The sequence below is a fragment of the Rhincodon typus genome, chromosome 40 (genome assembly GCF_021869965.1).
Source record: "Rhincodon typus isolate 14 chromosome 40, sRhiTyp1.1, whole genome shotgun sequence".
In the NCBI taxonomy this organism is placed as follows: Eukaryota; Metazoa; Chordata; class Chondrichthyes; order Orectolobiformes; family Rhincodontidae; genus Rhincodon; species Rhincodon typus.
The window spans coordinates 13,099,098-13,123,721 of NC_063371.1; the positions used below are offsets into that span (position 1 = coordinate 13,099,098).

Genomic DNA, 24,624 nt, shown 5'->3' on the forward strand with positions numbered 1-24,624 from the left:
CCTCACAGTGGAAATGTTAAATTCTAGAAGGCATGGGTCAAAGGTGATTGGAGCAAAGTTTAAAGGAGATGCGCAAAGGAAGTTTTTTTTACACAGAAGGTGGTCAGTGCCTGGAATGTGCTGCCGAGGGTGGGGGGTGGGAAGGAGCAGCAGCAGTTATGTTAGCCAAGTTTTCAAGAGGCATTCAGACAGATATATGAACATGCAGGGAATAGAGGGATATTGACCATTTGGAGGCAGATGGGATTAGTTTAGAATGGGACAGTGGCTGGCACAGACTTAGTGGGCTCAAGGACATATTTTTGTGCTTTGCTGTCCTATGTTTGATATTCAATTGCTGATTTTGAGAAGAAGGTAAATGCTGCTAACCTACGAAAATAGGCAGCATAGTCCGGGCTTGTGTTTGGGATATGAGTGGGCCTGGTTGATTGTTCTGTTGCTTCCTCTCGGGACTCTTTGATCTGCTTGATGGATTTCTGATTCCAGTCTTGCTTGAATGATGCTCAGTTTTTGCAGAGTGCTCACTGGGGATCTGACAAAATAATATCCTAGGGCCGAGTGAAATCTCTTCAGGAAGGCCATTCGAATGCGATTCATGAGTTTGTGTCTCTGCTTCCTGCACTTGCTCTTCCCAAATTTGGTTCGTGTTGACAGGGAATTTCCACAAAACATGCCACCATGGACTTGAAGTCAAAATGGAAATGCAAAACCAACTCTCAACCATCCTTCCCAATGTTGCTTAGTGCTGAAGGTAGCCATTTGGGAGGAATTTAGATTTCATCAGCGATGACATCACTGAGCTCAGCTAAACAAGAATCTGCCTCCCACACGCTCTCAGACACACACACAATGCTGTTTCGCAAAACCAACAATTATTTTGTCTCATTGCTTCCTCATGTACAAATATAAATTTCAGACTAGCTCATTCATGCCATCGTCCTGCCAAACATGGGAAGTGTAAAGTACGTTAAAGGGAACTCTTGGTGGCTAATTTTATTAGGAAGCATACTATTGGTCAGAGAACAGCACTGAAATCATGAGAAGGCTATTTTATGATTGCTTGAGTTATCCCCTGTTAAATATATACAGAATCATATGTTATTGACGACGTAGCAGTTGTTGTCTTGTGTCATAACCACAGGCTTCCAACGGACTGGAGTGTGCCTTACAGATTGGCTAATGGTCATTCAGGAGCCAGTCATGACTTGCATTGTGATGTATCATCCTGTCTGGTTATTGTAGCAGTGCCTCTGACTGTTGGATCATATTTTCTTTGGCTGCATGGCTCTGGCTTGGTTCAGTGTACTTGAGTCAATTGCTCATGCTGTAGCCTCTGCTGCACCAAGTATTCTTCAAGGAATTGATTACAGAAATGAGGCTGATTCTGTCGTACCATATTGTTGGGAGATTTGCTCTCAATGTGGATGACAAACAGAGTCGTTGTCTGCCATTTATGATGCACAATGATAGCTGATGCTGACTGTCTTTGACCGACGAAGGAGATGTACTATTGCATGCCCTGTAACTGGCTCACAGTTGAAACAAGTTGGCACTACAACCAGCACTTAGGCTTGTATACCATCTTTAATATCATAACAATTCCAAGGTGCTAAATATGAGTTTCATAGAAGAAAATTTGACACCAAACCACACATTATGGACAGAACATAGCTCATGACTAAAAGCTCAGAGCATGAGACATGTTTGTGACATAAACAACTTGAAAACTGCAAGAGCAAGTCTAATAAACTGCATTGTAAGATGCCTAGTTACGCCAGATTGTGGACCATAGTTTCCTTCGGTAACCAAATGTCAAATAATGTTTCACAGACTTATTGTTAAGTGCTTAGACCCAGTTCATTGTGTTAATGGTATGATAAGAAGGCTACTTGTTGTTTCATGTTCTGCAGCATTGTTTTCGATTTCAAGCCAAAGGTTAACTGGTCAGAATTGCTGTGCGTCCCCTCTGCCACTGATATCTTTCTCACCCTCACACTCTCACTGTCTCCAGCATTGAGCTCAGACTATATCAAGTTCCTCAGTACGATGCTGTACTAAAATAGAAACAAGTCTTACTAAACATGAATAATCTGAGGCAGTGAACCACAATTCCACTATATTTTTCAGTATTTTTCTCAACCTGCTGGCTAGGCTAGATTCCCACAAATTCCCATGATCAGTAAATTTGCTTTTGATGGTTTTGCTTGAATATCCTTGTGGTTGAGGCCAAGTGTGAGTTGCATCGAAATATGTTTCTCAGATGGCCTTTGTATGAATGCTTGGCTGAGCTCAGATTCTCACAGCAGCAGTGATCTGTTCACACTGGTGCATGTTGAGTGTTTGTTTTATTTGATTGACATTTTTCTTCTGTCCTCGAACTGAACTTTGAACATTGGCTCGAACAAAGATGAAGAGTCATGTAGAGAGGCAAAGCTTGTGTTACTCAGATTACAGTAACTGACACTTTTGTGAGGTTGTAAAAGTATTTGATTTTCAATGCAAATTTTTGACTGGATGTGTTTACAGATGTGTTTCAGCATTTGCTGATGTTACTATGAGGCTCGTTTCTGGGTGAGTGACATGGAGGATATAGGAGATTGACAGACCCATCATGGGAGGCACGGATGGGGATATGAAGGGAATGGGGAATGTGAGGGCTCAAAGGCCTTCAGTGCAGCAGGAACAAAGTAGCAGCGAGTTTGAAATGAGCCTGCTTTGGCACTTGTCTATCTCCATGGCTGCATCTGTACAATATCCAGAGTATGTCCACCTGACTCCATTCTGCCCCCAGCTCTGTGGAGCAACAGCAGAGTGTGCAGGACCATTCAGAAGAGATGGCCCTGCCAATTTGGCAGCCCTGATTAGTGAGGAGCTGACCTGAAAGCAACAATTGAATGTTTGCTTTGGCGGGGTGCCTGACTGTGAGAGAAAACAGATAGATGTGGTCAACAGTGTGGGCTGTCAACTTGGAGAATCAAGGGGAACAAGTTGACCAGATTTCAGAAGGAGGTCCCCATTCAATCGCTGTGGATTTTGGCCTGGAGGTTGGACCTTGTAAGATCCCTTCATAAACAGAGGCTGACTTTGATGCTGAGTATTAAAGTGAAGGGCTGAAATGAGGTGGCAACTGAGAAGTGGATGTTCGTATCCCACGCAGATGCTTGGCGTGTCTTTAAACTGGCATGTTTCTTCATGACAGCCTGATGTAGCCCGTATCACCACCTTATCCCATGTGCCCAGTTACGGTTACACATTTCCCTGGTGAAAAGTTAAGTGTGAGTATGGCAGACAAGATGGATTGGCTGATAATGTTAAGTCTACGCAAAATCATTGTTGTTGAGGCAGGAGAAGGGGAGTTGTGTTAAATGCCAGGTTGATTTGTATGCTGTGATTTTCGTAAAGAATGGAATGGAGGAAACGGAGGGGAAATGTTTGATACAGAAATAAGGCTGTGTAGTTTAAATAAGTAATTGCTTGTTTTTTTTATAATGAGAGTTAACCAGCAAAATAGTTGACAGCGCTGAAGCAAGGTGTTATAATAATATTTCAAAAAATGTCAAAGATACAAGGCTGTGATACAATGTGTACAGCTGCAAATGATTCACTTTACTGGGTTGTTTGGGGAAGCAAAACAGATCAGGCTGTTTGTGACAAAATTAAGGAGTTACTTTCCATGCTTATAGTAATTAGGCAGCAGGGTGTACTGAAGGCTCAGGCTGTCCTTGCTGTTAGATTGGTGTATGCGGCTGTTGCAGTTTGTTTGTTTTCACCTCATTATGTAACCTTTTCCTCCTTGGAAGTCCGCTGTCTTCCGGAAGCCAAAGCCCAAACAAGTACAGCAGGATGATGATAGTCATGTGTGTAAGGACTGTCCTTGTCCACACGTCACTCCCCATGTTTGGAATTAGCTGCATTGTTCTTTTTAGCTGCCTCAATTTAAACCCCCAAGGCATCTTACTGTTGTGAGGTAACTGCCTGTGGCATTGCCTGGTGGTAGTCAGACAGGGCACCAAGTACTGGCCTGTTAATGGAAGGCTGGGGGCCACTGGTGCGACAGCAGATTCGGCACTTTTAGTTTTAGTATTGAGAGCTGAAAGAAACAGCGATGGTTGTGCAGCACTCGGGCAGCATGAGGTTACAGCAGGCAAGGGAGTTGCGAGAGTTGGGCCACTGGGAATAAATCCAAGGGACATGCAGAGAGAAAACAATGCTGCAACATGGCTCCTGCCCCAGAGGGATGAACAAGGAAGAAAACAACCATATGTAAACATGAGAGTACTGCTCACACTAGAGCTCTGTGTTGAAGTATATAAGACCAATTGGACCAGGTCACCTTTCACTGAATGCTGCAAACTTGTGGTACATTTCAACATCCATCCATTTTACCTTGTAGCCAGGACTTAAAGCCAAAAACCTACTTGGCACGTGCTGCTACAAGGTCATTCCTCGGCCCCAGTGGACTTGGGCTGCCTTCCAGCGAGAGCATTATCAGTTCCTGGTGTGGCTGCAGCTTGCAGTGTCATCTGTCAGCCACGGGCAGGTGCGGGGAAGGTACTGGCAAGGACTTGAAAGACACTTACTCAGTTAGGTGCACACATTTTGACAGTGAAAATTACTTTTGCATCACCCCCTGGGGATGACCCTGGCTTGTTCTTAAAATCGTTGACTCCCAGCTTTACTGTAGCCTGGATGTAGGATTCTGACACCTAGGCTAACAAACACTGACAGCATTCCCAAGTGATTCTGCAACAGTGTGAGCAATCTGTGAGGCACCAGAATCCGCTGCACATGTCACTGCTCTTGTCTTATGTCTCATAGTAATTACCAGTTCCCAGAGAGATGCTTCACTGCATGGCTGGGGTTAACTTGAGCAAAGCTGCAGGAAGATTGCGTGAAGTACACACACACTGACTTGCACTAATCTGTTTATTTGTTACGAGTCCATGATTGAGCAGTTGCGTTAATTTTGTTACGATCTCATCCTTCTCCCAGCTCTGCTCTCTGCTCTCAGAAAATTGATCTTGGATGACAGTAAAATATTGTGATGACTGTTATCTTACTGATTTGTACATCCCTTTGAGAGGTAGGAAGATTCCTCCCCTATTTTTGAATACCTTTCTTTTTTTTTGTTCTTTCCTTCTGAATCTTTCCAGTTTTCTTCACTCAAATGCTGACTGCTCACTAGATCATGTCTGAAGTTCACTGAATGGATTTACATTTCCCTTTCATTCAGCTGTTGTGTTTTTGTTTGTGAAAAAAAAAACCTGCCTGTGAATCGTTATATTTTAAACCACTTGGCCAGAACAGATTGGCTTCAAGTTGTACTTCCTGGTGGGTGAGTGGACAGATGGACATGTAGGTTCACTTTGGGGAGAGCATGCATTCCTAAAGGCTATCCAATGCCTTCTCTGTCTCGCTCGCTTATGCTTGGCTTGCAGCCTGAAACTGCACATCTGCTGCTGCTGTGAGGAAGAAACTGTCGCATGACGTCGAATACAGAATGTATGATGCAATCATGATTTGTCTTGCTCAGTCAGTGTAGATCGCAGCATCATTGATGGTCCTGGAAAAGTCGCATGCGTTCTTTTAACTTGAATAATACCCATATATGAAGATCCTTACAGTTCAACATTGCATCTTTCTCTCTCCTACCCTCACTGTTCCTTTTACACAAACAACCACCTCTCCACACCACCACACTCACACTGTCGCGCTGACACAGAGACGCACTCACATGCACGCACGCAGATGCACATACCCTTTGCAATGAGATTATCAACTCTTCCACAAATGTTATCGAACCTTTAACCCATCCATGATTGGAGCATTTTCACTTGCAAACTCAAAAAGCTCTGTATTTCTGAAGAGAAACCCTTCCATTCAGCAGTGACGGACCTAGCAATATTCTGTGGTTGTATTCATTTTCACAGCTGGAGAATGGTGTGTACTCAGGGTGGAACCTAAAATGACAGGAGAGAGAAAAAAAAAGCTAACCCAGAAGGGAAGGATCAATGCAATGTTTGTAACAGAAACCCACGTGTCTTCTCGAGAAATGTTTACTTGACACCTCAAAACAGTGCAATTTTGTTTGGAAAAAAAATATATTTTTCCCCTCAGCAGGCATTGCCAAACAAGGCAGTGGGTTAGAGGGTGGGCAGATGTTTTGTTTTGTGGTCAGCGCTACCATAAAGTGATGTGATTCACTAAAACTGGTCCAAGTACTCATACGGGCCCAGGTCTTCAGGGATAAAAACAGAGCCAAAGTATGGCTCTAGACTTGGAACTTCAGTGAAAGAGCGAGTGATTTACACCTTCGCTCTAAAACATGGAACCAAAAGTCTGGATGAAGCGATTATGAAACCATGACTTTGTTGTTCAGAGCCTGGCTGAGTTTTTGTCACATACTTTCAGGAAATCTGTGGTACTGCCCAAGTCCAGCCTACATAGGATTTGGGATTTGTGATTTGCAATATATGCTGTTGTACAAAACTGCTGCAAGGCATACCACTTTGATTGCATGGCCTCTAAAAGGTCAAGAAGTCCCACCACCCTGTGCCAACAAGGGCTGGGCAACAAATTGTGGGCTTGCGTCTTGTCAGCCTCCCAGACCATGAGTGAATAGGAAGTGCAAAAGCTGATGTGCATTGCGATGCTGAACCTGAGGTGAGACACTGCACCCTCGGTGATCCGGATCAGGGCAGGAAAGGTCGTTCGGGTTGAACTCCCCACTTGGGATGACTGCTGAGCATGGACAAGCTTGGGCTCAGGCTGTCTGTTGTCAGGGTAGTCTCCCAACTGTCAGCCAAAACGTGGAGAACAGTCACTATGGGAGTAACCTGGAGGCATGAGTCAGCACCTGGAGGGAAAGAATGAGAGAAACTGTGACACTTGGGAGAAATTAAATGGACGCGTGGTCCTGGGATTTCTTCTTCATTGCACCTAATAGTCATGTGTTATAGTGCCACCTATCTGCATGACGAGCCCACAGTGTGCATGCAAAACCACATTTCAGGGCAGCTTTTTGCTCAGGAATTTTTATTTAAAAAATGTGCTTGCGCTTGCTGCCACAATTCCTCTCTGAGCTTCTCGATGACAGCTTCTGACTCTATTCTTCGTTGCTCGCTATTATCCAAATCAGCGCCAGTGTAACTGTCAGAAGGCAAAATTCCCACTTTGATCAGTGACTCTGAAAGCCAGCAATTCCATCAGTTTGATATGCACTGCTGTCGGAAATATTGAAATGAGTTCAGTGATATTGCTTCTTTGGATGCGATGTCACTAAGCAACAAGTTATCAGCTAATTGGCAGCTATTCGCTCTGTCTGTGGATTTTAGTACCAGCCAGTGGATTTTTTTAAACCTTCTGTGGGAACAAATAAGCATGTCGGTCAACTAAACACCCAATCACAGCTTAATCATTGAAATGAGTGAGAGAGCATGGAAATGTTTTTGCGATTGGTTGTTCATGATGTATTTCTTGTGGTGAAAGCAGCTGGATGCTTTCTGCAAGAGGGCAAAGATTGTTTTCTTATTAGATACTTGAAGGAGAGAGAAAAGAAATTCAGGGATATGGAGCATGAGACGAACTGGATTGCACTTCAAAAACAGTCAACCAGAGTCCTCCTTCAGTGGTACGTTTGTTCTGAATTGGTTCCTGGAACGGTGGCTCACTCTTGGCTCACAGCGCCAGGGACCCTGGTTCGATTCCACCCTGAGGTGACTGTGTCTGTGTGGAGTTTGCACATTCTCCCTCTGTGTCCGCATGGGTTTCCTCCTGAGCGCTCCAGTTTCCTCCCGCAGTCCACAGATGTGCAGGTTAGGAGGATTGGCCATGCTAAATTGTCTGTAGTGTTCAGGGATGTGCAAATTAAATGGATTCACCATGGGAAATATGCATTACCGGGATCATGTAGGATGCTCTTTGGTGGGTCAGTGTGGACTTGACAGGCTGAATGGCCTGTGTCTACACTGTCGGAATTCGATGATTCTGTTGTATTTTATGTCCATTTGCACTCGCACAAGAATGCCAGACGTTGGCACAAATCCGTTAAACTTCGCTTCTTGGAGCGCTGAATTGGTCATGAAGTACTTTCCGACATCTGGAGGTGGTGAAAGCCGTTATTTAAATGCAATTGCTTTCTCAGTCAGTTACTCCCCCGGATTTTGTCTGTCGTCACAGCAGAGTGAAGGGCGTGCTCAAAGCAATGAATCAATGCAGGAGCAAATCTTGATCTAAAATCTGGAGTTAGTTCCTTTGACTGAGGTGACCGTGAATACTATCACAGCAATGTGGAAAAGACCAACTGTGCCCAATAGAGGGCTGTGAAAAAAGAAGTCATTTCAAAATTCACTTTTTAATGCGCTCACCCCCAAATATTGACGAGAGTGTCACACCTCTGTTAGTTGAGACCCTTTCCATATTGGAGTTACGTTTCCCCTTAGCAAAGGGTCTAGGGGATCAGAATATTGCTGGGGTTCTTAACTCTGGGCACATTGCTTGCGATCCATGGGTCTGATCTCCCGCTGCCAAGCAACCTGTTTAGTTCAATTGCCTTTGCTTACCCACCTTCACTGTTTTCAAAACTGGTAACCAGCTGTGGAGAGAAACTGGGGGGAAAAGGCCACTTGTGAGGCTAACATTAGTGAGCACCCCCCCCCCCCCCCCCCCGGATTGCTCACAAAAGTGCCTAGAAAATTGAGTCAATAATCCAAAATACAGCTGAGACAAAAGTATGATCCTGCATATGTTAGAGACTCGAATTAAACAGACGTAAAGTTGTTCAACCGGTCAGGCAGCAGCTGGGAAGACAAGGAACAATTTATGTTTCAGCTCAATGCTCTTTCATCAGAGCTGGAACTGAGATGAATAGCATAGATGCATAGCAAGGTTTGGGCAAGTACAGACCAGGGAAAAGGAGGGAGTGGCAGGGCAGGAGTGAGCTTATTAGGAGAAGGCCTATGACCGTATGAAAGGCTGGAATGATTAGATGGCAGGAAGACTGATGGGTTAAGGGAAAGAAAAGCCTATGGAATATTGGAACTGTTGAGTACGCATTAACCTCGTTGGGAGCAAAGTGTGATGTGATCAAGGTTTGTCACTGGCAAGTGGCCGAGAAGGGAAAGTTCTCCAAACTAAACAGTGATGTCTGCATTTACTCACCTTACCACTTACCATGGTTGTTATTCTTCCTGTGCCTGTCACAGCCGAGTATTCGCAGAATCCCTATGCTGTGGAAACAGGCCCTTCGGCCCAACAAATTTACACCGACCCTTGGAGCAGCCCACCCAGACCCATTCCCCTGTAACCCACCTAAGCTACACGTCCCTGAACACTATGGGTAATTTAGCATGGCCAATCCACCCAGCCTGCCCATCTCTGGGCTGTGGGTGGAAACCAGAGCACCCGGAGGAAACCCACTCAGACACGGGGACAATGTGCAAACTCCACACAGACAGTCACCCAAGGGTGGATTCGAACCTGGGTCCCTGGCACTGTGAGGCAGCAATGCTAACCACTGTGCTGCCCTGAGAGATTTGAACTCCTAAACACACACAAGTATGGGAGTACCAGCCTTGACACTGGCCAGCTGATGGTGGTGAATGAATATTCCTGTGAGAATCCTCCCACTGCACATTGACAGTACATTTGCAAGTTTGTCTGGCAGTCCTGTCCCTGCCTGCCTTTCTATCTCCCTGATGTAACAGCAGAGGTTTTCAGGCCATTTTCACTGCAAAGGATTCAAGTGTTATAATCAATATAGTGTGGTCATTTCACAAGACCTGTGAATCTGACTTCAGTTGTGAGTAAGTTGTTGGAGGTGATTATAAAAAAACAGGATATATGGACATTGAGAGGCAAGAATTGATCAGGGATAGTCAGCATGGTATTAGGCGAGGAAAATTGTGTCTCATAAACTTGACTGAGTTTTTTGAGGAAGTTCCCAAAAGATTGAAAGCAGAGCAGTAGACATTGTTTATTTGGATTTTAGTAAAGTCTTTGACAAGGTTTCACATGGTAGACTAATTAATAAAGTTAGGTTATGTGGGATTCAGGGTGACTTTGCCAATTGGATACATAATTGGCTTAACAGCAGGAGACAGAGAGTAATGGTGGAGGGTTGCTTTTCGGACTGGAGGCTTGTGACCAGCGATGTTCCACAGGGATCGATTCTGGGTTCTCTTTCGTCTGTCATTTATATAAATGATTTGGATGACAATATACAAGGCATGGCGAATAAGTTTGCAGACAACACCAAATTGGTGGCATAGTAGACAAGTGTAGAAAGTTCTCTAAGTTTACTGAGACACCTTGATCAAATGGGTCAAGGGGCTGAAAAATTGCAGATAGAGTTCAATCTGGATAACTGGGGGGCATTGCATTTTGAACAACAAACAAGGACAGAACTTATCCAGTTAATGGTAAGGCTTGTGTAGTATTGTAGAAGAGAGGGACCTAAGGGTTCAGGTACATAACTGTTTGAAGTTTGCTTCACATACATGGGCAGGTGGTTAAAAGGGCATTCGGCATGCTTGCCTTTATTGCTCAGCCCTTTTGAATATACGAGTTGGGAAGTCATGTTGAAGTTGTACAGGACATTGATGAGTCCTCTTCTGGAATACTGTGTCCAGTTCTGGTCACCCTGTTATTGGAAGGATATTCTTAAGCTGGAGAAGGTTCAGAAGAGATTTACCAGGATGTTGCCGGATATGGAAGGTTTGAGTTATAAAGAAAGGCTGGATAGGCTGGGACTTTGTTACACTGGAGCGTAGGAGGTTCACAGGTAACCTGATCGAAGTTTATAAAATAATGAGGGGTATAGATAGAGTCAATGGTAGGTGTCTTTTCCCTAGGATGGGGGATTTCAAGACTTGGGGGCACATTTTTAAGGTGAGAGGAGAGAGATTTCAAAAAGACATGAGGGGCAAATTTTTTACACAGAGGTTTGTGTGTTGAATGACCTCCCTGAAGATGGGGTGGATGCGGGTACAAATACAATGTTTGAAAAACATTTGGATAAGTATATGAATAGGAAAGGCTCGGAGGGCTATGGCCCAGGAGCAGGCAGGTGGGACTAGTTTAGTGTGGGATAATGTTCGGCATGGACTGGTTGGGCCGAAGGGTCTGTTTCTGTGCTGTGTGACTCTATAACATGGGGTAGATGTAGGTTTCTAATGATAGGGTTAATATTAAATCCACACCTTTTGTAAGAAAGAAACCAGCTCCATTCCCTTGACAAAACGTTCTGCTATTGCAGGAATCAGCAGCCACAGTCTCAACACTTGATAATTCACCAGTGGGTGTTGCAGGAGTAAATCCTTCAGTAAAAGCAAGAAGACAGAGGAGAATTCCTAGAAAGGTTGCTTTTCTAACATACGGATAAAGTGGGTTGTTAGACCTCCTGTCCCATGTGAAGTGGCTCATGTTTCAGTTCAGGGTCAAAACCTGTCAATGACTCGCGCATGCTTTCCCAAGAATTTGATTTGTACTTGATGTAAAGCCAGTTCAGCATAAACCAATATTCAAAGTAAAAACATCCATTATATTCTTTTCTCTGAGAGAGGTGGTAGGTTTCTCTTTGGGTCGTCCCTGACACACAAGGTTGTGAATGATTCACAGAGAGCAACATTGACTCACTGAAGACAGATCAGTGGAGCATTTTCACTGACCTGGACTTCTGGGAATATTTTCCATTTGTAGGAAAAATTTTAAACTTTAAATGATCTTTGCAGCAGGGAGTAATTTTGATGGACAGCCCATTCCTTTTCTGGGTGAATAACGTACATCCAACATTCAGATTTCATCAAATTATGATGATCTGCCTTTCATCGTAATCCCACCATTTTACTCAGACTCCTAGTATGAGAATAGGGGCTCTGTGTTAAATTTGGAAATCATTCCCCTCCCTGCTTCAAGACTTGTATTTATTTTTTAGATACAAACACTGTATTTAACGAACATGATTTAATAGTCTGCATTTATATCACATGTTTTATGATCTTCGTATTCAATCTTAGCTTTTCAAGTGTAGTTACTGTTGCATTGTGAGAAATGCAATTTATGTGTAGCAAGATTCCACACAACTCTGGGCAACCCTGCCTCTTACATTTTGTAATTTATCTATGGATATTTCTCCTGGACACATTTGCTTATGTTACAGTATTGTGCATGAACCACCTCACTGTCATTAATTTGAGTAAACAAGCCTTTGGAAATTATAATTCATGAATTTGAAAACGTGGTAATGTTTTAGTGGAAAAGTGTTTTTGAAGTGAAGTCCAAGGAAGTGGGCAAGAATTCGGGGTGACTTAAATGTCTTTTGAATTGTTTTATTAGACGACTCGCTTGTAATTTAACTCAATACATGAACAATTATGAACAGTTACTCACCGTGTCATGTTGTCACTTATGAATTGACACCCTGACCTGTACACTTGGGAACAGATAAGCAATTGTCAAATTAATTTACCAGTCAGGCTTATTTTAGTGGAGGAATTTATCCTTGTTTTATTGTTTAACCTCCCCAAAATTGCTTGCCTGTGTTCTTCAAATCCCTAGTTATGTTATCGCAACCAAAGTATTGTCTATTGAAGTAAATCACAAACTCTTTCCAACTGGAAACTTGATTACAGAGTACGAATTTAGAAATCTTTTGCTCAAGATCTTCAGATTAAACTGAACAGCAATATTGGCGATTTGCTTTAATTTCTGTCTTTATTTTGATGAGCAGAGCTAGCACTCTGCACAAGAAATCGCATCTTTACTAAATATACAGGATGACATTTGAAAACCAGTGGATTCTACAGAAATGGCAAAGGGCTAATTGGGCAAGTGGAGACAAACACAGTGTAGCTTGGCCGAGTGACATTTGACCAGAGGCTGCATTTCAAGCTGGAATAAACTTTCTTTTAAAAAGGATATATATTCTGTGTACTCTGAAAGGCAATTTGCATGCTTTGTGCATCACTCAGCTTTCAGGCTGCAGCAATCGGAATAAAATGTCAAAGCAGCACATATCACACAAAGCTGTGACATTTTCTCATTAGAAAAGGTGGATAAGATCCCTTCGTCATAATAAGCATAATTCGATGACAATATCCTGTGAGGTCCAAGCGCACAGGCTCCACAATGCTGGTTTTTATCTGAGTTTTCTTTTTGTTGTTTGCACAAGTAAGTACTTGTGCCGCACATGACAAGAGGTCAGACTAAGCCTCTGTAAATGGGCTTGCGTGATGAAAGCTTTGTTAGATTTAAATACGATATTCATTGACTCATTTCGCTGTGGCACCAGTTTGTGTTGCAACTCAAAGTGATGATGCAAGCCTGCCACTTCTGCCTCGAGCCTGACCTAGTCTACAAGCAAGGATTTGTTGCTCCTGCAGGAAGGGCTGTGAGCACTGTCGTAGTTTCGCTGCAGTTTTCTGTCCCACCATTGGCTGGATTTGTAGAAGCCTTCAGCAAAATTCCTAGAAAGTCCCTTCTTGTGTTCATCGGGGAAATGAAGGTTTTGGTCAGCATGGCTTCTCTTTGTGGTTGCTAACCTGGTGGATGTTGGTACAAGCAATGTGGCCCTTGTTGATGCCAGAGACAAGCAACTGGTGAAATTGGCTTGACACATCTTAATTATCACGTACTGCATCCCACTGAGCTGGGAGCTGCCCACTGATGTTATCTCTGGGCATTGCTTTACAAACTTGGCTTTGGTGAGCATGTCTCAAACTCCAACCCTTTGAAGCCAGTTAAAACCTTTCTCATCGATAACCTATTCAGGGTTGCATCAGCTGAAAGGGAGAGGCCAGGTTTCAGTCCGCTGCTCGTTGCTGATCAGAGTATCTTACAAATCCTGCATTCGAGCCTTGCTTATTTGAAGCAGTCAGGATCTGCTTGATTCAAATTTCTTTCTGAACCCAAGGTTCTGCTGAAAACAGCAGTGAAGCTCCACATTGATTCATGCAAGTGTTACCTTTGGTGACATTTCGGTCCTGCACAGGAAGAACCTTAGAGGCAGAAGTAGCTGTCACCTGCTCAGCCATTATGCCTGAATGTCTTACTGGACAACAGGCAAACTGCACTCAGGAACATTTCAGCCAGCTATTACACAGCTCAGCTAACAATCAGCATTGTCTTTGGGTGCACTCATCTATGGTAACGTTCTTTTTATCTAACACAGTTGTCAGAAGAGCAGCAAGAGCAGCACAATGCTACAGAACGTGAATCCTGTGAAACATCTTGTGGCTGTGTGCATTTAGTGATTACTCATTTAATATTGTGCAGGCAATCTGAGTTAAAATTCTTGTCTTTGCGAGCCATCTGTTTGCAAACCTTATCGCCTGCTGCCAACCTTGAGTTGAATCTTGGTCAACCGTATCCATTTTCAGTTTCCCAGGTCAATGTTTAGAATAGAAACAAACTCTCTTCCTTCATCACCTTGTGATTGCAAAGCCCAAACATAAGATGGTGCTGTGTGATTCACCTTCTTCCCCTCCCCACCTGCAAATTTTTCAAAATGCTTCTTTTTGAAGCAGGCTTTCTTTGTCTCAGTCATTGCTGACATCTGCAGTGCTAAAATTAAGAGGTTAAACAAACTAAATTCAGCAAGGAATTATGCTTTGCCAGAACTATAATTATAGTTTCATATTGAATTATTAATTCTTGTGCATTTTAATGTTTTCTTGAAGTTTACATATGAAGGTGTTCTCTCCTGCAAACCTGGGTGTAGTCTTGATACTTTTTGCCAGATCATTGGTGTGATGTTTATGCATTCTGCACTGTGCATTCTGTATGTCAGGGTATATTTGTCATTACTTAAGCTGCTCTAAAATTTTCCTTTTGGTTTCCAGCAGTTTCTGTTGCGTTAGTTCAAAATATAATGTCAAAGAAAAAATGTTTCGGAACCTTATTCGGGCACTGTCAGGAATTGTTTTTCTGAGCTACCAGATGCTAAGACTCCCTTCTCATTCAATTGGAGAATTAAACCTCGACTCAACCATCTTGGCCACTGCAACTGGTTACCAGCTGTCTGTTTCCAATTGCTAAAACTTCATTCCCACCTTCCAATCCATTCTGAACTTGAAAAGCGTTGAAAGGTCAAATTTTAACACATCACTGAAGGGGGATAGGATAAAATACAAAGGCAGTAACTTTATAATTTTCATGTTATTGTAAAATTAAATCCCCAAAGTACCAGTCCACGTGCCATAATACCAGTCATGAACAACATAATGTTGATTATTTAGTCATAAGAAGACAGTATCCCTGACTTCATTCAGATTTGACAGAAACAGCTGAACAATAACTCAGTGACTCACCGTGAGTAGTGTCATGGGCAACTTTCTGATACATTAAAAAGATGGTAACATACTCTACCCAGTCGATTTGTGCCTTGTTAATTAATGTACACTTGAAGAAGGAAAACCTTGGATTTTCATGTAGTGCCTATCACGATGCTTTCTAACACAGTCATGGTTGTAATGTAGGCAACAAGGGAGACCATTAACACGCACAAAGCTGCCAGTGTAATGATGATTGTCTAATCTGTTTTTAAATGTTGCACAAGGAAGCAGTGTACTCCAACTATTGCTTGTTCTTTGAAGGAGCGGCCACGGAATTATTTTGAGCCCACCTGTGAGGGAAAGTGGTGCCTCAGTGGTAACATCTCACGTAAACTGACATTTGCAACAGTGCAGCATGGCTTCTGCGCCACAAGGGAATGTCAGCTTACATTATGTGTTAAAAGTCCCTAGAAAGGGATCCTGTACCTGCTAGCTCCGGACCAAGAAAGAGAGAGAGGAGAGTGCTCCCACCAAGCTGTTGCTGTCATGCTCCAGCTACTGATGAACTGATCCCAGACATCATCTGAGAGCTGTGCTCGGACTTTCCCTCTGAACACTGTCTGCTGAGGCTGGAGTTCAGTCTGTGTGCTCACACTCTGGGTGCAGTGTATGTGAGTGATTCATGGTGCCACCCACTCAGTGGCTAGCATGTTGTCAAAACATGGTTTGACATTTAGATGTTCCCAATTTTAATTGGTGGACTGGCCTCCCACTTCCTGGGCCCTCAGCCTGTTGCCTCAGCACCTCTCTTATCTTTTTTTAAGACATGCCTTAAAGTAGACCTGTTGGACCAAGCTTTGGGTCATGTATCACTCCTTGGCTGAGTTTCAAATCTTGTTTAACAACTGTTTCTGTGAAGCATCTTGAGGCACTTTACTATGTTTGAGGTGCTATTTAAATGTGGTTTGTTGAAACTACAGGCACAGCCTTGGCAGTCTGTGTCCCAGCGGCTATGTCTGTTATTTTTGAGTAAGTACATTAGTAAGTGAAGGTTTCCACTGTGTTCCAAGTCTGCAGTTACTTAGGATCGATGAGTAGTACATTCTTTGTGAGCCTGCCCTGGAGTGTTCATTTCATTCAGTGAAGGGAAACAAAATGAGACAGTCATCACATGTTGGCTGCTGTTCAATTGATTTCATCATCACTCTTTTCGTTTCAAACTCCACCTCCAGTCCAAGAGTTGTGACAGAGCCACCTCCGGTCTCCCGCGCTTTGGTTTCAACAGTTCCTCCAGAAGTGAGTCACATGTGATCTTTACAAAGTGGTTTGATGTTTGAACATTATACAAGAATATAAAATCAAAACCAAAAAGAAAACAAACGGGCACCGTGCTTCTGAATCAAATAAACTTTGGACCTAAAGGCCAATGCCCAAGTCCCATTCAGGGAACTACTTTGGGAAAACTTTGCCCCCATCAAGCTGCTCTTGAGGACCCAGGAAGTGGAGATAATCTACAATCGGAGATCAGAATCAACGTCAGGCTGTTGGGGGAATTCAGTGAATTTTAGAGAAGGAGCAGTCTCCTCCACACTGTCAGTACATAATTTCTTCAGGATGGATGCAAGGTGATGGTGCTTGTCTGATGAATTATCCTTTGTTATTTGAAACAGATTACACCCGGAAGTGGTCTGGGAGCAATTCCAAATATTTGCTCTCTTCCCAGTATTCAGCAACAGATGTCTACACACTGGCCAGACAATACGGGTCTCAAATTGTTTCACAAAGCAGAATTAAAGAGTGCAGTCAGCCTGTATCAGTTTGGTTGTATTGCTCAGTGGTTACTTGGAATTTTTTCTTACAAAATAGGTTTGCGTTTAGTAACTGATGATTTGAGCAAAGCCACACAAATGGAGTAGGTGAAGTTGTTTGTACTTGTTCATTTGAGTTTTTGCCAAGAATTAATATGTATCAACATTTCTGGCCTACACAGCGGCAAGGTGGCTCAGTGGTTAGCGCTGCTGCCTCACAGCGCCAGGGACCTGGGTTCTATGCCACCCTCGGGCGACTGTCTGTGTGGAGTTTGCACGTTCTTCCCCTGTCTGCGTGGGTTTCCTCAGGGTGCTCCGGTTTCCTCCCACAGTCACAAAGATGTGCAGGGTAGGTGGATTGGCCATGCTACATTGCCCATAGTGCCCGGGGATGTTTAGGTTAGGTGGGTTAGACATGGGAAATGCAGGGGTAGGGGAATGGGTCTGGGTGGGATGCCCTTCAGAGGGGTGGTGTGGATTGTTGGGCCGAATGGCCTGTTTCCACACTGTAGGGACTCTATGATTCGATGAATACAGCATTAGTGCGCTTCTTGCTTCATGTTGGAGGGTTAGATGGCGATGTGATTCGATTTCTGAACCTGCAGTTTGATACTCATGAGGTGAAATATGAAAAGACTGGGCAATCTGTTCACATTTGGAGTATTTCTGTTTTCACTTGCTTTGCCATCATATTTGCACTACAGTAACACGTGACTGGTGTACCAGATTGGACCTTGGAATCCTGTTACTGCTGGGTCCCAAGTTGTCTTGTGAATATAGCGAGGCCTAACCATGCAATGGTCAGAAGCACTGTTCAATGGCTAATCATCAGTTCTGTCCCCACCCACCTCGCTGTGATGCTGTCAATGCTCTTTATCCGTGATCCAGCTACCTGAGCTAGCTGTGATTCCCTTTTTGGAACACGCCATTCTTGGTCAAACAACCAACTACTTTGTGAATGTCCTTCCTGGAAAGAAATGTTTGCTGCTTGCCTGGTCTGGTTGATATGTGACTCCAGACCGACTGCAGTGTGATTGGCTCTCATCTGCTTGCTGAAATGACCTTGCACATCTCTCAGTTGGAGCAACAACGCAACTGTGTGTAGTAACCACAAGGACCTCAGTAGTTCAAGAGGGCATCTCACCACCACCTTCACAAGGATGTCTGAAATCATTTTAAAACAGAGGTTGCTCCTTCTGAGAAGCTGACATCCGTCTTTAGTTTACTCCTCATTCTGAGTCTGAGAAGTTGAATTTCCTTGGCACAAAATCCTTCCCTTGTCATTGTGTGAATTAATTCTCATGGTTGCATAATTTTGCAATGACAATAGCTTGGGTGATCAGGGGTAGGCTGGAACACGCAAACCTGAAAACAAAAACAAAAGAAAACAAATGATTGGGTTTTCAACTACTGATATTATGCACATGAACAGGTAAGAATATGAGTTAGCCCTGGCTAATATTACAGCCTGACCTGGAATGTACGTATGCTACAAGATATCACGAACTGGGATAACAGCTGTATGTTATTTCTTCCAATGCCATGTTATGTCTGTTACAGAGATTTGTGAAAGTATCTGCAACAAACATTGTTTTATTCTTTTGTGAGATATTGGTGTTACTAGCTGGCCAGCATTAGTAACGTTTCCCAAGTTAGCCTTGAGAAAGTGATGGTGAGCTGCCTTCCTGAACTGCTGGAGTCCACATGCTTTAGGTTAACCCACAACGTCATCAGGGAGTGGAATTCCAGGATTTTGATCCAGTGACACTGAAGTAACAGCAATATATTTCCAAGTCTGGAACGAGCAAAGACAAAAAGGTACAAAAAAGACACAGCCAGGAATAGGGTCTGTGATCAGAATGGACGAAAGAGGTCTTGCTATGAAGTTGTCGAACTCCATGCTGAGACCTCAAGGTTGTCAAGTGCCTAAGTGTAAATGAGATATTGTTCTTCCTGCTTGTGTTGAGTTTTGTTGGAACACCTCAGCAGGCCAGGATGGAAATCTAAATATGGAGCAAGATAGTTTGGCAAGGAACCAGAGGGTCAAACGCTGTCTTCCATTCCCCCCCAAAAAAAACAAAACGAACTCCTGTCTTGTTGGCTATGCACTCATCAGAAAAGGCCCACTTTCACCTTTTGTATACCTGTCGTTTGCACCTATCTTACATCTCTATCTCTCCTTTACCACCATTAACACTCGCTTTGTCTTTTGCTCCCATGACCTTCACCATCTGTTCCACTCGCTCCTTTACTCCCACAGTCTACAGCATAAAAATCACCATTTCTCAGCTGCTTAAATTCTGAAGAAATCATATCAGACTCAAAACATTAACTGACTTTCATTCCCCAGATTGTGCTCGACTTGCTTAGTTACTCTAGCATTTTCTGTTTTTTTTTCCGATTTGCAGTGTCTGTAGTATTTTGTAACTATTTGAGTGAATTGGTGTGTTTGTTTTTTTTTTAAAATAGCCTTCTTAACCTGCATTGCAACCTTCCCTGACTTGGGTATTTGTATGTGCAGATTTGTTTTTTGTTGTGCACTTTTTAGATTATTATTTTCCTATTAGTTTGTCACCTGTTCTCTTCCCAAAATGTAATACCTCACATTTAGCTTTGTCGATCCTAATATTCCAGTCATTTTCACTCTGCACGTTTATTCATGTTGTCTTGGAATTTTTGAAAATCTCTGTGTTTTGATTATTGCCCCAAACATTTTGGCAAGGTTTTGCAATTTTAGTTGTATGCCTCTTGTCGAACAAAGCAGACAGCTAACATTTTTCTTCGTACTCTTACACTTGCTGCCCCAACTTTTGTTTGTGTGCATGGTATTTACGAATGAAAAGCTTCTACCTTTGACTGGTTGACAGTGCAAAAAAGGTGTTGAAGGCGAGTTGCTTGCAAACTTTGGTTATCCAGTCAGTCATGAGCTCGTGAGGCTGCGGGCTGGTTTCAGATTGGGGAGCCAGTGTTGCCTTGGACACAAACCACTTTGTTGATTTGGTATTGGTACTGGACCACAGAACTCTTCCAAACTCCATGAATACAAGCCTTCTTTGAATGCTAGAAAATTTCTGCAAACCCAGCCATCTGTGCAGAGGCCCAGTGCTGGCTTTTCTCCCTCTCCTTTGATCGTAGAACTAGGGTGTGTAAGTGGAGTTGAGATAGTGAACAGCCATGGTCTATCTGTATAGCACAACAGGCTCCAGAGGATGAATAGTCTCCTCCTGATAGAATGTCTCTTTTCCTGCTGCAAATATTCCAAGTTGACAGTGGTTCTGGAAAATCCTGTTCCACATTGTTTTGTTCATTGTTCTTGCATGCTTCCCTTTCCTACTCAGCTGCCAATTCTGATGCTTGCCATTGTATACTGGAGTCCTGCATTCTAGACATGGCTGGGCCAACACGCATGGGCTTCCGTGCCATTGCATTGTATCTTTTCTGTTTACCTTTATTTGACCTGTCCGGCTGATCGGAAGTATCTTTGATGCTGATGGTGAGGAGATTTTTGTCTCCCCTTTCTCAATGGCCAAGTTTCAATGCGTAGAGCAAATAAACAGTTTCGTACAACGAGAATCTTTTGGCTGCTCGTGGAGATATTTGATCAGAGTGTTGGTAATTTATCTCAAACTTTCTGCATCCTTGTTTCTGTGACTGTTTTGTCAACTCCCAGCTTCTTACTGAATTACTTCACAGGAAGTTTAATTTGCTGTTTGATCCTCCATTCATTCTGGAATTGAAAGTGAATCTTTTCTTGTGTTTCAGAGAGGGTGACCTTTTGGTTATCTCTGACTGACAAAATTTGCTTGTCTGAAAATCCAAACTGCGTATTTCATTCTTTTGGCTTTGCATGCACTAAGTCTGCCTTTGAGTTTGCCAATTAGCAGATATCCTAAATACGCATCTCTCCACAATTCGATGCTTGCTTAAAGTTCCCAACCATTTCCTGTTGATGGCAACTTAATCATTATGCTTCTTCATTCTGTTGTCTGCGGATCTCCTTGATCTCTTTGTGGATGTTCTTGCTTGCGTTCCTCCTGCAACAAGGTTATTCCATGAGCAGAAGCTGCACAACGATTTGTGTGTTCACTTACTGTGCCGAAATCATTTTTTCAAGTAATCATTTTTATCTGCAGCCTTGACATTCCATAGACATTTACTGTCATATTTACAGGGCAGCTTTTGAATGTTAACATACTGTATTTCTCTGACTTAATTGGGTTCCATTTTATCATGATTTCCTCTTGTTGATGAAACAATGAATACACATTGTTTGAGCCACAAATCAACCTTGTTCTCTCAGTTTTGATATGTTTTACTCTAGTTTGCTCCTTTGGGCAAGGATTGTTCTTCACCTTTTACACCAGCCAGATCGCTTGGTATAAAGAACTTGTTTAAAGTTTAGGGCAAAGGAAGGCAAGTGAAATGTTGGCTGCCACAGCAAAAGGGATTGAGTACAGGAGCAAAGGAGCCTCCTTGCACTTGGTAGCCCCTGGGTTATTGTGTGCAGTTTGGTGTCCTTACCAAAGGAAGGACATATTGCCACAGAGGGAGTGAAATATAAGTTGACTAGACTGATTCCTCGAATGGTGGGGCTATCTTAGGAGAAGAGATTGAGGTGAATCCACAGAGTAAGTGGTAGACTATACAGCATTGAGACAAGGAAGAATTTCTTCACCCAGAGGTTGGTGAGCCTTTGGAATTCTCTCCCCCAGGGGGCTGTGCAATTCTAGTCTTTGTGTAGATTCAAATCAGGGATTGATATTGTTTTGGGTATGAAAAGTATCACGGGATATGGGAATAGTGCAGGGAAATTATGTTGAGCTGGAATATTAGCCACAGTGTCTTAAATGATGGAGCAGTCAGGAGTGACTGAGCAGCGTACTCCCGAGGTGTTGATGTCTGATGTCAGTAAACTGTTTCCACACTGAAGGTTCATCAGTAACACTCTCATTTAAGATTAGACTGGGAGGCAAAGAGCAATCTTAAAAATTCAGAACAGAATTGAATGCTGGTCGGGAATTTAGGAGATATGAACTGGACAAACGAACATGAGCTGAGAGAGATCATTTGCTGAGCTTCACCAAATGAGAGTGACCGACAATGAAAGGCTGGGTCAGTTGGGCCTATGTTTGTTGGTGTTTAGAAAAATGAGAGGTGCTCTGTCTGAATTTTCGAACATCCTTGTGATCTTGATGGGGTTGACACTGGGATCAAGTCTCAGGATAAAGGAGGGTCATTGTCATCTGGGATGATGAGGAATTAATTTACACATACCCACCCACCCACACATCACACACACACCCATCCACCCCACACACACCCCGTCTCTCTCTCTCTCTCACTCTCACACACCATCTCTCTCTCTCGCACTCACACACACACACACACACACACACACACACACACACACACACACACACACACACACACACACACACACACACACACACACACACACACACACACACACACACACACAGGGAAGTGACTCTTTTGGAATTCTCTTCCCCCAGAACAATGTGTGCATTCCATCATTGAATATGCTTAAGGCTGGTGTCAACAGAGTTGCATTCCCACTGGGAAATAAGAGATTACAGGGAGAGGTCAGGAAAGTAGATGAGTTATAGAACCTCCACCATAATTGTATTGATTTGCAGAGTAGGCTTGAGAAGCTGTATGCTCCTGCTCTCATTAAATGCAATGGTAGAGTAAGCATTGAGATGCTGAATAGCTTCCTTCCTTGTGCTTTGAAATGAGCTTGAGAGACTTTATTTAGATTGCTCTGTAGTTCAGGCACAAAGCCTTCAGATTTGTCTTTTTAACATTCCTTGTCCCACTAATTTTTCCTGTGGCCTTGTTTGATTCTGGCCTTTGAATCCTCCGCCTGTCACTACCCTCGAGAATTCCAAGGAGTCACTTCCGTGCCTTTTGTTCTTGTCTGTGATTCCCCTTCCTCTGTGTCCTTGCCAAAGTTCCTATCCCCCTGCCAATTTAGTTTAAACCCTCCGCAAATCACTCTGACAAATAAACTGTGCAGGGCATCAGTGATGATGCTGCCCAGGTGTAACCTGTCCAGTTTGGACTGGTCTCAATGCCCCAGAAATCTGAAACCCTCCCTCCAGACCATCTCTTTGAGCACGTGTTCGTCTGATATATTCTGCTGTAACTCCTCTGAGTCGTACATAGCATTGATGGTAATCCTGAGATCACTACTTTTTGAGGTCCTACTTGTCAGCTTGTTTTTTACATTGTCATTGGTTCCAAAGTGTACCACAACCATTGACTGTTCAGCATCTAAATCGCGGAAGTCCTGTGCCGCCCTGAGAGATCCTTGACCTTTGCATCAGGGAAGCAACATTCCATCCCGGAGTCTCATTTGTGACCAGGGAAATGCCTCTCCATTCCACTTGCAATTGAATCCCCTAGGATTATTGCATTCTTACACTCTTTGCTCTTACCCTGAGTAGCAGAGCCAACCATGGTGTGCCAAATTTGGCTGTTGCTGTTTTCCCTTGGCAGGCCATTCCCCCTAAAAGTGGTATATTTGTTTTTCAGGGGAATGGCCACAGGGGGTTCCTGCACTGCTTGCTTAGCACTCTTACTCTGCCTGGTAGTTACTCATTTCCTTTCTGCCTGTTGTTGTCTCAGCCTAGCTTCAGTGTGACCACCTCTGTATGTGTTTCAGCTCAGCGGATGTTCCACAGTATTCCCAGCCGCTGCTCCAGCTCCGAAACACAGATTTCCAGGAGCTGCAGCTGGAGACACTTCCTGCACATGTGCTAGCTCCAGGCTCTGGAATTATTCCTGGCTTCCCACATGGAGCAGGATGAGCACAACACAGCTTTGAGCTCTTCTGCCATGACTTACCACTTTAAATTAAACCTTGTGGAAGATGGGTCATATCAAATAATATCTGTTTCTTTTGGGCCCTTATTTCCTGTTCCTTGTTGCTACAGAATACAGCCCTTAGAAACTATAAACCCAACTAAGACCTGACCAACTGTAAGTGATCAAAGTTGTACATCTTTTCCTGACCTTCCTTACAACTTAATAATCAGCTGTATCGCTTGGAGCCTGTACTCCTGCACAGGATAAGACTCTGTTTCTCTATCCACAGATGCTGCCAGATCTGTGGAGTTTCTCCACAGCAATTTCTGTTTTGTTTTTATTGCCACTGATTTCTTGTTCCCAATCTTGATTCATCTGGTCAGGTTTGCACCCAGTTATCCCTTCACTGAAGTAGAACCACCATCTGTTCTCCTGTTCCATTTGGCAACAGATTTGCTTGGACAGAGCAGAACCTGAACAGATGTGAATGCACAAATGTAGTGCATTGCAGTGGTGCTGAAAGGGAATCTCGGACAAGTTACACGGTGAGGTTTTGTGTGCAAATTTTGCATCTTGTGCCTGTGAACTGGAATTGCTGAACAAAAACATGGAAATCTGAAACCAAAACAGCAAATGCAGCAAATCCATTAGCATCAAAATACGAATGAACTAACAAATGGAATAAGGACCTTCTTAAAACTAACACAACTAAGAAGGTG

The 24,624-nt window shown here is 43.3% G+C and overlaps 2 protein-coding genes across 4 annotated transcripts in view; both read left to right on the top strand.

The window, feature by feature from the left end:
• LOC109926765 overlaps positions 1-24,624 on the top strand; it is a 741,111-nt gene that overhangs the window by 537,941 nt on the left and 178,546 nt on the right. The gene's annotated exons all lie outside the window — the stretch shown is intronic.
• Positions 1-24,624, top strand: part of bin3 (bridging integrator 3) — a 118,720-nt gene that overhangs the window by 43,396 nt on the left and 50,700 nt on the right. The gene's annotated exons all lie outside the window — the stretch shown is intronic.